The sequence below is a fragment of the Meriones unguiculatus genome, chromosome 3 (genome assembly GCF_030254825.1).
Source record: "Meriones unguiculatus strain TT.TT164.6M chromosome 3, Bangor_MerUng_6.1, whole genome shotgun sequence".
Classification (NCBI taxonomy): domain Eukaryota; kingdom Metazoa; phylum Chordata; class Mammalia; order Rodentia; family Muridae; genus Meriones; species Meriones unguiculatus.
Window position 1 is genome coordinate 5,219,335 of NC_083351.1, and position 12,274 is coordinate 5,231,608.

At 51.7% G+C, this 12,274-nt stretch overlaps 1 long non-coding RNA gene across 1 annotated transcript; it reads left to right on the forward strand.

Moving 5' to 3' along the window:
• The first annotated feature begins 10,769 nt into the window (after nt 1–10,769).
• On the forward strand, nt 10,770–12,148 carry LOC132652935 (uncharacterized). The gene is made up of 2 exons (XR_009590466.1): nt 10,770–11,044; nt 11,122–12,148. It is a non-coding gene; the product is annotated as an uncharacterized LOC132652935 (long non-coding RNA).
• Nucleotides 12,149–12,274: the final 126 nt, after the last annotated feature.

Consider the following 12,274-nt stretch of genomic DNA (forward strand, 5'->3'; position numbering starts at 1 on the left):
TCACAGCTCTTCCTACCGACCTGCCTCTTCTTCAGCATCCTTGCTGGCCACCTCTCCCATTGGCTGACGATGAGAGGGACCTTGGGGACACAGGGTGTCATCCCAGGGCAGGGACTGACGGTCTGGACTCTGCAGGCCATGCTGGTTTCCACTCTGTGTGTTATCCTAGGCTACTTTGTCCAGTTAGTTCTGCTTTGGAGACCACCCACTCAGTGGTGCTTCCTGAGGAGTAAACAGGCCTGTTGTGAGAATTAAATAAATATTTATATGTATGTATGTATAGACGTATATAATGTACATATATGAAAATGAGTCCACATATGTAAATATGTTAGTATATGAGACACATTCAACTGTGCCTGGTAAATTGTAACATTGTAAATAAACAAGCAAACGAGGGCACCTCCTTTCTCCTTCCTTCCTTCTTAAATTATCCTCTGCTCTTCCCTCTGCTTCCTTCCTGTCCCTCCTCCCTTCTTCTTTCTTCTTCCTCTTTCTCTCCTTTCCTTCTCCTCCTCCCTTTTTTTCAGCATCACCGTGGTCACTGTCATCTACCCCTCGTCTGCACACTCAGCAGACCTCTTGTGGGGCTGACTGTGTCGCTCTCAGGGTGTGGCGTGCACAGGAAAAGGACGTGAATGCCAATGTTCAGAGCCTCACAGGGACCCTTCCCATTCTTTACCTGGTGGAAAAGCCCAGGAGAGCCAAGAAGCTGGTGTCAGCCCATAAGCTGATTCTACATGTAACTTCCGTGCATGTGTGTGTGGGCGCACACGTATGTCACTGGGGGAAAGGGAAGACCTTCCAGATTGATCCATAATTATTAGGTACAGGTTCACCATCATCACCATTGCTGTCATGGCCCTTACCATCATCCTCATTATCATCAATATCATCGCTATCATCACTACCTTCCCACTATCATCATCACCATCACCATTTTTATCATCACCATTCTAATCCACCATCTAATCCATCAGTATCTCTGTTACTGTCTCATCACCACCACCAATGTCACCATCACCCCTACCATCATCATCATCACCAACCCTGGCATCCATGCTTGCTCTTCAAAAGCCTCCTGTGATACACTTTGCATTGCCACGTCTCTTTTACTCCAAGTGTGCAACGCTGATTTGCAGGGTTAAAACTGAGGTCTGAGGAGATTCAAGCTCATGGGAAGTTAGGGGGAGAAACAAGGTTGCACAGAGGTTCTGGGGAGGTTTGCAGAACAGGCAGGACAATAAACAATAGTTTTTTCCAGAACGGGAAGCAGAGAGGACAAAGAAACAGCAAATCCTTCACAGGAGTAGATCAAAGCTTGGGTTGTGTCAGGGATCAATGTTTCTGGTCTCCATGTGGCCTTCTTGGCAAGAATGGGCAGAACCGCTTCAGTCCTTAAAAGGCCTCCTGTTAGAGGAGCCTTTTCTTTTATTATTATTAATAATTCTATTATTATTATTATTATTATTATTATTATTGGATTGTGCCTGCATGTGGGCCTGCATACCAGAAGAGGGCACCAGATCTCACTATAGATGGTTGTGAACCACCATGTGTTTGCTGGGAATTGAACTCAGGACCTTTGGAAGAATAGCCAGTGCTCTTAACATCTCTCCAGCCCCTCCTGGGGATATTTCTCGGAAGAAAATGGCTCCTCCTCTAGGAGGAGGCATGAGAGACATAGCCTCGGAGAACCGCACCTGAACCTCTATGTGCCTCCTATGGCGTGGAAACAGAAACAAGGGGTGTTGGGTGAGGGACTCCAGAGGGTGCTGTCTATGTCTTGGGCTAAGGAGGCAGGTGTCAGAGGCTAGCCATCCTTGAGTGTTGCCCCGAAGGCCTCCCACCGGGTCAGTCGGTGTCCTCTGTGATTATTCAGAGGGGAGCCGAGCCCTCAGTCAGATATGAGTGGTTGTGACCCAGGCAGGGACACCCAGGCACAGAACCTTTGAACAGTCTGTGTGTGTGTGTGTGTGTGTGTGTGTGTGTGTGTGTGTGCGCGTGCACACGCGTGAAGGGGGGATTAGCCTGAGATAGTTTAGGAGTACATGCCAGGGAAGCAGGACCCACCTGTGGCTACAGGCCAGGGAGGTCAGCCCAGGGGGCCTCAGGGAACAGGGCTGCCCTGGAGTCCAGTTCCAGAGCTGAAGGAACAGTGAGAAGTCAGGACACGACAGTAGCCTCGCTAACAGTTAACACCCGGGGATTAATGCAGAAGGTGTTCCCATCTGTCACCAGACCTGACCTTCCCTGTGTTATTAAAGGCCCCCTCCCCTCCCCTGAGCGGGTTAAAGGCTTTAGGGGACCTGTGCTCCCTGGAAGCCTCATTCAGGGTTTCTGCTGTCACTTTGACCCAGAGATGAGAAGCCATCGTGGACTTCCAAACACTGTGACAAGCATCACTGACTTGAGTGAAACAGGGTCCAGGGAAGGATGCAGGGAAGGAGGAGTGGCCCAGGCCCTTGTCTGGAGTGTGTGTCCACTGTGGTCCTGCTCTGGAAGGGCCTGAGTGCCCTGCCCCCAGCTCCATGCAGGCTTCCTTCCCCTCCCCTGGGGGGGGGGGTTAAAGTTTTCGGGCTTCTCTAGGCCCCACCTGGGAAGGAGACCACAGCCCTGCTCCCCACCCCCCTCCCTGGCTCCGACCCCCAAGCCCCACCCTACCCTGTGGTCAACTTCAGTTTGGAAATAGTAAATGGACATTTCCAGGAATTAGCAACTCCTGTGCTGAGGTGCCCTCTGCTCCCTGCAGCCGGCCCGGGCATCCTGTCGCTGGTGTGTCCCACCCACCCCCATCACTGGGCAGCCACCTCGGCTGTCACGGTGTGATGACCCCAACGCTGCAGGGAAGTAACAATGCCAATTTGCTTAATCTAAGTGAAAAGGTGGAGATTCCCTACTAAAGAAAGAAAAGGAAAAACAAACAAACACAACTGACAAAAGCCGGCACCCTGCCAGAAGTGGCCTGGTGGCACAGGCCTTTATGTCAGCACTCAGGAGGCCAAGGCAGGTGGATCCGGAAGTCTGTGGCCAGCCTTGAGTTTATGGCTATAGAGTAAAACTCTGTCTCTAAAACATTGAAAATTAAAACAAAGGCTGGAGAGATGGTTCAGAGGTTAAGAGCACAGGCTGCTCTTCCCTAGATCCTGAGTTCAATTCCCAGCAACTGCTCACAACCATCTATAATGAGATCTAGTGCCCCCTTCTGGAGAGCAGGTGTACATGCAGACAGAGCGCTGCATACACAATAAATAAATCTTTAAAAAAAATAAAAAATATAAAAACAAAAATAGATCATGCTAAGATAGTAAGAACAAACCAAGGAAAGCGCAAGGAAGAAGCCAGAGCTGCTGGTGTGAAGCACACCACAAAATTCATGCTGCAGTGTGAGATAAAGGTTTAGCTAAGATCAAAAAGGCACAAACAGATTTGTGGGGAGCATATAGAGGGCCGGGAGATGGCTGCCACCAAAGTGAAAAATCCCCACATGGCTACTGGAGCCTGCAACTCCAGCATCTGGGGACTGAGAAAAGTAGATTTCAGGATCCTCACTGGCCTTTCTGAGATGGCAAGGTTCCAGGGAGAGGCACTACGCCCTCCCCTGGCCTCTGCAACCGAGTATGCGTGCACACACATGTGTGGACACATGCACACACACATGCTGTAAGTGGGTAGGATCTGGTGCCATCTACAGTTCCGAGCACCCTGTGGGTGCCTTGGGATGCACCCCATTGAGTGAAGGGGATTGCTATAATCAGATTGCTCCTCACTGCCGAGGTAGTGTCTCATTCAAGCTGGCAGAGGACGACGTAGCAGACTGGTCCTCGTCCCCCACGCAGTGGGAGCTGGGGAGGACATCTCGGGCTGGGGAAGGAGGCCTGGTGCACGCAGCACCCTTGTGCAGATTCCAGACCCAGGAAGGGCAGGGCTGCAAACCCCTGTAAGATCTTGGCCACTGGGAAGGGTTTCCCAGCCGAGTCGCCAAGGCCACTGGCCCACGGCCGTGATCAGGACCACAAACCACAGAAGCAGCGGCTCGTGCCAGGCCCTGAAGATTGATGCCATTTCTGTTCCACGCCCGATAGAGACAGAGTCACACAGTGGCTGAGCTGCCGCCCGCCTCGCCCTGAGGAAACCAAAGCCAGCGTGTAAACCTGACGGCCCAGCAGTGCCCAAGGAGGTTCACTGTGGTCCAGCCCCGAAGCAGCTGACACAGTCCGTAGCCCACATCTCCATTGCTTCACACTTCAGATTTGAGTTGTTTTCAGCAAGAGTCAGCAGAGAGGAGGTAGCTGCCCTGTCTTTACAGAGACGCCTGCCTGCCTGCCTTCACGGCACACGTGCCAGCTGCAAACAAGGGGCCAGGCCAGGCAGGAATTGTGATTCCGGGTCGTGATTCCACGCCCGACGCCTGCGAGGCTCTGTAAACAGGAGCCTGACGCACGAATGCACGCGGCTGCCCCACTGGCCCACTCCCTGGGCGCACGGTGATTACAGGCACGTATTAAGGGCAGTGAGGTCATGGCTGCAGCCCTTGTGACTGTCACCTTTGTACAAGTGGAGTGACTCTCCCTGGGTCTGCAGAGGAAAATGATGTGCTGGACAGAAGGAAGGGAGAAGTCACGCTGCTGATGGGAGCAGAGAGCCGGGGACCTGCCTCCGGTCTGAGTGCTGGGGGAAGCCGTGTGGATGGCGGCTGCAGGAGGCTGTCGCTCCTCACCTCATTCCGTCCTGAGTGTGTACACTCTGGACTTTTTTTTTTTTTTTTTGACATTTGCCCCCTGGCAGAGTCAGGACCTGTGTGGGGGAGTTTCAAGGAGGCGGATTTTGGCAGAATACAATGAACAGTATTCTTCCTTCCAAAAATGGAACGCCCTAACTCAAGACAGTGCGTCCCCACGTCCACGGGGTCCTCCCGGGGTCTCTTCAGGAGAGCTCCCTGCCCTGTGCAGGGACAGATGAGCTGTGACGGTAGAGGTGCCAGGCCCTCCCCTAGCACTTTTATGGGAGTGTGTTTATTATCTATTTGTGTGCACGCGAGCATGCATGCACATGGGAGTCCAAGCGGCTGCCTGCGGGGCCTCTGGCTGTCAGGGGTCCTGCTTCATCACTCTCCCCCTTACCCCCCACCCCCGACATAGCGCCTCTCACTGAATCTGAAACTAAGCTGACTGTCTGCCAGCCAGCAATCCCCCTGTCTCCTGCCCACGCAGTGCCGGGTTGCAGGCGTGCACAGCCACAGCTGGGTTTTAAATGGGTGCTGGGATCTGAACTCAAGTCTGAGTGCTGGTACAGCAAGCACTCCACCCACCGAGCCATCTCTCCAGCCCTTACTGGCCGGGGTCTCACGGCATAGCCCCGGCCGGCCTAGAATTTAATATGCTAAACCAGGCTGGTCTCGAACTCACAGAAATCCACCTGCCTTTGCCTCACGAGTGCTGGATCAAAGGCATGCGCCACAGGCCTGGCTTCACTAGTGACCCTTTAAACAGTCCTGTGGGAAAGCCACCATGATGGCTACCTCAGCTTACACGTGAGGAAATTCAGGTACAAAAAAAGGTTTACTAAGCAGGCTGAGTTGGCACGGCTGGCACAGGAGGGTCACTCCCAGCAGCCTGACCACTCACTTTGTTTCCATATAAGCAGCAGAAGGCTCAGAGTGCAAACTAAGCACAGAGTGCAAACTGCTCCAAAATGGTGTGACTCCATGAGCGGAAAATTCCACACTTGTCCTCACATGACAGGGCGCAGTCACTGCACAAAATTATTTGAGATGTGTAAAATTACTTCAGGGCCAGTGATAATGCAATTGCCACCAAGTCCGATGACCTTAGTACCATCAGCAAAGAATCAACTCCTGTGATTTGTCCTCTGACCTACATGTGTTCACAGGCACACATGCACGCACACACACACACACACACACACACACACACACACTCAAATATGTAAGTGTAATAATTTTTAAAAATTACTTCAGATTGTGTATACGTGTAAAGTGTGAAGGAAACAGCAAACAGACTGACATTTAGACTTGGATATCATTATAAATGTGTGCAAATATTTCAAGATGAGAAAAACAAGCTGAGCTGGCAGGTGGTGGCACATGTCTTTAATCCCAGCAGGGAGGCAGAAGCAGTCAGATTTCTGAGTTTGAGGACAGCCTGGTGTACAGAGTGAGCTCCAGGATAGCCAGGGCTACACAGAGAAACCCTGTCTGGGAAGAGAGAGAGAGAGAAAGGAAGAAAGAAAGAAAGAAAGAAAGAAAGAAAGAAGGAAGGAAGGAAGGAAGGAAGGAAGGAAGGAAGGAAGGAAGGGAGAGAGAGAAAGAAAGAGGGAGGGAGGAAAGGAAGGAAGGAAGGAAGGAAGGAAGGAAGGAAGGAAGGAAGGGAGGAAGGAAGGAAGGAAGAAAGGAGGAGGAAAGGGAAGAGAAGAAAAGAGAAGAGAAAAGAGAAGAGAAGTCAGTCAAGCTGCAAACACTCTGGCCCCGAAGCTTCTGGACCATCTGGGGAGGACCCTCCCCCTCCTGTGGTGCCGCTGTTTATCACACACCAGAGATCACAGGAAGGAAGGTCACAGGTGACCAACTGCCCTGTGCTAAAAACAGGTTTGAAAGGCTTTCGACTGAGCATGCAGAGGCCTGCTGGAGGTGGGGAGAGACCAGACCCAGAGTCAAGACAGCATGAGGCATGGCTCCAAGATGCCTACTCCCTCTACTTCCGGTGCTGGATCGGGGGGGTGGGGAGGAGGCAGGGGGTGTCTACAAAGGATGGACCTGGGGAGGGGGTCACCCAGGCAAGCAACCAGGAAACCGAGAGCCTGTGTCTGTCTCCAGGCTCTGGATCCAGTTGGCTATGCCCCCAGGTGCTGCTGGTCTGAGAGAGAACTGGTTTTTTGCCTCTCTTGGGGGACAATTAGACTTGGGCTGTTTCAGGGACTCTTAGGTCTTGACCCTGGGGCAAAGCCTCTGCCCTGATCGTCTGTGCAGGATGGTGACGATTTTCCCCAGAGACAGGAAGTCCAGGAGGCTGGGCTTTCCGCCCTCCCTTACTGTGCTAGCATTTCCAATCACAGTTATTATTTTTTTCCTCAAGATTTTTGTTTGTTTGTTTGTTTGTTAAAGACAGGGTTTTTCTGAGTAACTGTGGCTGTCCTGGAACTCATTCTGTAGACCAGGCCGGCCTTGAACTCAGAGCTCTGCCTGCCTCTGCCTCTCCAGTGCTGGGATTAGAGCCATGCTCCACCACCACCTGGCTAAAGAGTTTTAAATTTTATCTGTATAGATGTTTTATCTGCATGTATGTGTGTGTCTGGCATATGTGCACCCGGTGCCCATGGAAGTGAAAAGAGGGTGATGAGCTCCTGGAACTTGAGTCACACCCATCTTGTGGGTACTGGGAACCAAACCTGGGTCCTCTGCAAGAGCAGCCGCTGAACTGTCTCTCCAGCCCCCCCAGTCTCACTCTTCTTGATTGTGTCTCAATCTCAGTGAAAACCGCAACATGCTGTCCCCGGTCACAAGCCTGAGGACTGTAGGGATGACAGCTGGCTTCCTGGCTGTGCTCACACTCATCCTGACACCAGGAAGTCTGGGCTCAGGTCTGCCATTCCACCCCCAAGGTTAATCCCGGACGCCTTCTAAAGAAGGACGCAATCCCAAAGCGGCTGGGAAGAGGGCTCTCGGGCGCTGGTCAGCCATGTCACAGAAGGGGTGGTCAGGAACTACCCAAGATGCTGCGGGGCGGTATAGAAGAGCGGGGGCGTAAGGATGCTGCGGCAAAGACGCTCATGGTCTCGTAAGATCGCAGTGGGGCTCAGCAGCTAAGCTGGGGCCCAGGTGGCCACGTGTGAGTGCATCAGCCAATCGTGTGCCATCTAGATGCTTGATCCTGGCAACACACCCCTGGTGCTGGTGTGCGTATAGGTTACATCATCCTTACTACATTATACTGAGACAGGGTCTCCCGACGTGCCCCTGGCTAGCATAGAACTTGCTATGTAAACCAGGCTGCCGTCAAACTCATAGAGACCTACCTACCCCTGTCTCCTGAGTGCTAGGATTAAAAGTGTGTGCCACAACACCCAGCTTACATTACACCTATTAATCACTATTATAGAGCACCCGCCTACCTAGGTAGACAAACAATTGGCCAGGGACAGACAGCCCCGTGGTTGAGAGCCTGGACTGCATCTGCAGAGGCTCAAGTGAGGTTCCCGGCACTCACGGCAAACAGCTCATGACTGCCTGCAACTACAGCTCCAGGGAATCCAACACCCTCTTCTGGCCTCTGCAGGCACTGTGAGTGTGTGTGCGCACACACACACAAACTTTTTAAAAAAGAATTATTTATTTATTTAGTATAGTGTTCTGCCTGCATGTACACCTGTGCTCCAGAAGAGGGCACCAGATCTCATCTTAGATGGTTGTGAGCCGCCATGTGGGTGCTGGGAATTGAACTCAGGACCATTGGAAGAGCAGCCAGTGCTCTTAACCTCTGAGCCATCACTCTAGCCCACACACACAAACTTAAAACAAATAAAAATTACCTTAACTGAAGCAGCCTCATGGGGGTCCTCACGAGGGCCCCTCAGCAGGTTCCAGAAGGAATCAGCTTCATCTTCTAAGGGGTTGTTGGGGGTGGTGTGTGCCATCATGCCCTTCCAGCGACACACTGAAAAACTGAGGCTCTTGACCTCATGGAGGCCTGGACGTGTGTGTGTGTGTGTGTGTGTGTGTGTGTGTGTGTTTTGGTTTGGTTTGTATGACTTTTTGGGACGGGGTCTCATGTTGCCCAGGCTGACCTCAAACTGGCTTCATAGCTGATGATGATGTGAACATCAGCTCCTCCTGCCTCTACCTCCCAATTGTGCCACCCTGTCCTGTTTTTGTGGTGCTGGGGATGGGACCATGGATATTGGGCACGTTACCAACTCTCGTGCCCTGCCCCAGCCCTGGGTCTTAGTGTTCACTAAAGAGGTTGGTTGTTTGTTTTCTGTGGCAGGGTCTCACATGGCTGGCCTAGAACTCACAGTGACCCACCTGCTCCTGCCTCCCAAGTGCTGGGATTAAAGGCGTGTGCCACCAGGCCCATGCTAAAAAGGCTTTTCAGAAAAGAGAAGAAGCTGTGAGAACAGACTACATCATATAGCTAAAGGTGATCTATATCTAGGCCAGGTGAGCAAATCCCGGGAGTTCCCACAAGAGTGTGACGTGGCTGAAGACTCCTGGCTGCAGCTAGGTGAGCTGAGTCTGATTCGGAAAACTGAGCACCACTCAGGCCTGGAACAGGACTATCCCATGAGAAACTTCTAGAACCTTCCCCATGGTGCCTCGAGTAGCCACGAGGTGTTCTGATTAATTACCAAGGGAAGGGAGAAGATGAGTGTGTAATAAAATAAAAAAATTCTGTGGTGGCCTAGGAGAGACAGAGATAGCTGCCCAGGTCAGCTCTGCCGGTGGGAAGTTCCTGTCTGGTCCATTTCCTGACACTTCAGCCACTGAAGCCCCAGAGGTGACTGCTGAGGGCCTGATAGCAGATTTGAATCAGGCTCTGGCCTGCAGAGCTTTTACACAGTGAAGGCTCCCCCGGGGCCAGCAATTTTAACCAGGAACAGAAAAATCAGCTAGAGTTCTTCTCAAGCCTTGCCCGGGCTTCTGTTTCTATGGTAATGGTTCTATAACATGGGTTCAGATCATTTTTAAGACTGCGCTTGGGAAAACCGATGAACAGAGTTTCTGTCCCATTTTGGGACTGTGTTTATATAGGAAAAACGGGAGAAGCTGGACTTGGCTACGGCCCTGTGGACAAGCCCCGAGATCTTTGCCAAACAAGGCTGAAAGAGAATGCTCTTAGTCTGCTGTCTGCCTGGGAGGTTCCACTCCTGCTGTAAAATTATAGAAAACTCCCGAGGCCCAAAGAGGGCTGCTGTGGAATGGGCTTTCTTTCGTCTTTCTCCCAAGATACCTGAACTGCCGCCAAACTTTCGGAGTACAGGAAGAAACACAGTCAACCCTCTGTGTCCAGAGGGTCCCTGTTCACAGATTCAAGCACAGATCAAAAGTATTTGAAGACCTCCGAAAAATAACTCCCAAGGAGTTAAGGCTCGGGGAACATGGCGGAAGAGGGGGCAGAAAGATCCGAAGAGGCAGAGAGGATCAGGGGGTTCTGTGAGACCAGGTCACTTAGTAGTGCCAGCAGCTCTCCGCATGAGGTCTCACCAACATGGCCGCCTGATGGTGAGCTGAGCAAGGAGAGCAGCTGACATGACGAAGCTCACGAGGAAGACCCACGTGGCCTCAGCTCCACTCACAGGACGATGGCAACTGAGAAATGCTAAGCGTGGGAGAAACAGTCTTCCAGGACTAGCCAATCAGTCATGTAACAACAGCAAAGAGGCGGTGAATTTGAAATCCAACAAGGGCGTATATAGAGGGAGGAAAAGGAAGGGAGGAATGACGTGATTACATTATAATCTCAGAAATAAAAGAAAGAATATCTGGAGGGGAAGAGCACGTCTGTAGGGAACATTTGAGCTTGCTAACTGCCTGGGGTGACACTGCCCGAGTGCTGTAAGTACCCAGGGGTGGCTGTCAGCACATGGGATGCAGGAAGATTCTGCACAAATATTGCCTTTGACATAAAGGATTTGGACACCAGAGGAATTAAGCGTCTGTGTGGGTCCCGAGACCGCGAGAAGCAAAGATCTGAGTCTGTGAGGTTCCTGCTGGCACCGCCCAGGGGCACCTGTTGGAAATCCAGGTTCTTCTGTGCACTGGAAGTGACTTGAGCAGGGACACGTGGTTTGAAGGATAAGCAGAGACCGCTTGTTGTGAAAGACAAAAATAAGCAAATAAAAGTCAAAGCACTCCCCAGAGCAAACAGCCTAGTGAGCTGAGGGAACAGCAGGCCCTCTAGAAGCCAAGGGCCGGGGGCTGGGTGATCCTTTATAAGACATGCACACAGCGCCAGCGTCTCCCGAGCTTGCGCGAGGCAGAACCTTCTGGAGCTTGCTCTGTCTGTTGTGTGATGCTCAGGAGAGGAAGGTATCCAGTCTCTCTCTGCCGACTTTGTCAGGTTAGTCTTGACGTAGCTGTGTCTAGTCTCTGCTGTCTCTCGCCAGGACCAACCACCTGAGGGTCCCCCAGAGGCCATGGCATGAACATTGCTAACTTCATTGCCTTGGACACAACGGGGACCAGAAGACACGGAAGATGGCCTTGAACTTGTGATCTTCCTGCCTCCACCTGCTGAGTGCAAGGATTATGGGTGTTTGCCATCACACATGAATCACATGCTGCTGGGGACGGAGCCCACGGCCTTGTGTGCGTAGGCGGACACTATATCTGAGTGCTTCACCTGAGTGCTGAGCCGCTTCCCCAGCCTGTGTTCACTGTCTTCAGCCTCTGAGCTAGCACACAGTCTTTAGAGCCGTTGCTGATTTTTCCTGTGATTGTGTCCTCCCGTTATTTCCATGTGATGGCCTGGCAGCAAATGCCGGACTTCTAAAATCTTAGCTTCTGACACTCCTGCAGAGACAGTTCTGTTCCACAAGATCTAAAGAATCACAGCCCAGAGATCTCGTTCCCACGGAGCAAAGCGGAAAACAGGCCGGAGCAAAGGTCCCCGCCAAGCTGAAGGAGACCAGGGAGAAACGCCAACAGCCTCGACTTCTGCAGGCAGAGCCCCGTGAAAGGACCCTGTTGGGACGTGCACACTGCGGCCGCCAGGAGGCTAATCCCCTCCAGATGGAAGCGTGTTGACTTGAGGCTGGGCCCGCATGGCACTGGGTGACAGGGAGCGCCGCGCCATGATGAAGCAGGGTTCAAATCCCAGAGCCCACGTAAAACATCCACTGGTGGCACAAGTCTGTAACCCCATCCGTATGTGGCCCAGAGACAGAGGGGTTGCATGCGCCTCTGGTCTCTCCACGCTCATGGGTAGATGGATGTGTATGTGTGTGCGCACATGTGCACACACATGCAGGCACATGTACCACACACGAAGTAAAATATACACACACAAAGTAAAATATATGGATTCAGTTACTAAGGCAATAATACCATTTCTTAGGACTTGGGACCAATTTGAGAGGAAAGTTAAGATATATTTAGGAAATTCTGAATACAAGTCTTTTGAATTCACGAAAAGTTGTCACAGTTTGGAGTGAGGTCTTATGACACTGTAGATGAGTATGAGCCTGGGTCATATTTTCCAGATTCTATGGGGTTGGCTTGGAAGATTTTCCAGATTCTATGGGGTTGGCTTATTTTGTG